We start from the raw sequence: 1,909 nt of genomic DNA, 5'->3' as shown, positions 1-1,909 counted from the left end.
CTCTTTGTGAGTTTTAGAAACCGCCCCCCCCCCCCCACACACACACACACACACACACTTATTCCAACCTTTAACCCTCCACACCCCCACCTCTGAATTCCTGTAAATGATGCAAGTCAGCTAATGAGAAAATTGGTTTTTGAAATTACTGCAGCTTTGGCACGTGTGGCAGTGAAAGCATCAAAATAACAGAGAAAACAAAAAGGAGCTTTGCTGGAAACTGGCCGATTAAAAACACACTATACACAGTATGGAAAGCCAGGGGTTAATGTCTGTCCTCTGGTTTGGACAAGAGCAATGATAATGTGCAAATACAGAGACATAATGCAAGTTTGTGCTCACACATACATTACTAGCATGCACACAAACACAGTGGTATTATGCATATATGTGTGTGTCCACACACTCGCAGCACTGGCCAGGGTAGAGCTGGCCTCCTCATACAGAGTCTAGACAGGAAGCTAGTCCACTGCCAGATTAGGGATTTTCTCCCTTGCCAGATTACACACACACACACACACACACACACGCTGTAATGCTGCTGCCAGTCATTTTCTTTCACCATGTCTGTGTGTATTGTGTGTCAGGGGAAACAAAAGAAAAGGAGATAAAAACCAGAGACCCGATGACAGGGCCTTGTGTGTACTGGATGTAGATGTGTTTCTATGCTCCTGTCTATGAACAACTTTCACACAAAATTTTAAAGGAAAAAAAAAACAACTCAACTGTGAAGAAACCGATTCCATGTCAAAAGCTTTCTTGACACTATTACTCATTTTTCCTCAACTTTCCTCCCATTGAAATAATGAGTCTAAGGCACAGTGTGAAAAGTTCAACTTGTCCTTCCCAGGTACAGGAGCACGCCACATCCTGTAGTGCTTAGCTAAATTAAACTGAGCCCCTACTGTTCTCATCTGCTCACCTGTAGCCCCTGCCAGGCCCAGCCATGACCTTTGAACCCACACAGATGGGTCTGCATAATAAGACACAGGCACACACAGCTAAGCGCTATCTTGGACATGTTTGACGGGTGGCTATATGGGACAAGGAAAGTCTGAGTGCTGTATATATTGGAATGCTAATGTGTTGACCTTTCTCAGCAGGTGAATGTTTGTGTGTTTCTATATTTCCCTGGATGGGTCTGACTTATCTTTTAACTATAAATGCAGAGACCAATAGGAGTGTGTGCTCACTGTGCACAGTCTTTTTGGCTTGAGGCCAGTGGCCCCTGTGTTCTTTCTTATGGCACAATGGGCTGTATGTTTCATTCGGGCTGTATGAATATGCATGGCCTCCTGGCTTGTTAGACGTGGCAGTATAGACGTGGACTATAACGAGCTTCCCTAAAAATTCTGCAACTTTGTTATTTTAAATAATTGGAAAAAAGACACTCCACTGTCAACAGAGGAAATAATTTCTCTGCCCCTGTGTTGGCGATTGCCTTGGCCGGAGAAATTGTTTTCGGGTTCTCTATCTGTCTATCCGTCCATATGGCCCATTCATGTGAACGCGCTGTGTCAGGAAGACCTTGAGGGAATTTCTTCAAATTTGGCACAGGTGTTCATTTGGACTGAAGCATGAAGTGATTAGATTCTGGTCATCAAGGGTCAAGGCCACTGGCCTGTGAATTTGACTGGATAACAGAGGCATGCCATTATGAAGCAGTAATTCTTTAAGGAATAGCTCTATTTGGGGTGAATGTATTGTTTTTCTAAAATACCTTTTTACGACCCCATGTTTAGTTTGGAAGTATGATGAGCTACTGTTTTTAAGAGGAGTTACTTTTTGAGTCTATAGTCATCTGAATTGAAATGAGCAAATTTACAGAGACATGAAAAAGCTTTCTATAAGCTGCATCAACATCACATAAGTAAAAAAAACAAAAAACAAAACTGAGCCCACTCAGTCT

The sequence above is a fragment of the Monopterus albus genome, unplaced genomic scaffold (assembly GCF_001952655.1).
Source record: "Monopterus albus unplaced genomic scaffold, M_albus_1.0 scaffold188.1, whole genome shotgun sequence".
Lineage (NCBI taxonomy): Eukaryota > Metazoa > Chordata > Actinopteri > Synbranchiformes > Synbranchidae > Monopterus > Monopterus albus.
This window is presented reverse-complemented; position numbering follows the sequence as displayed.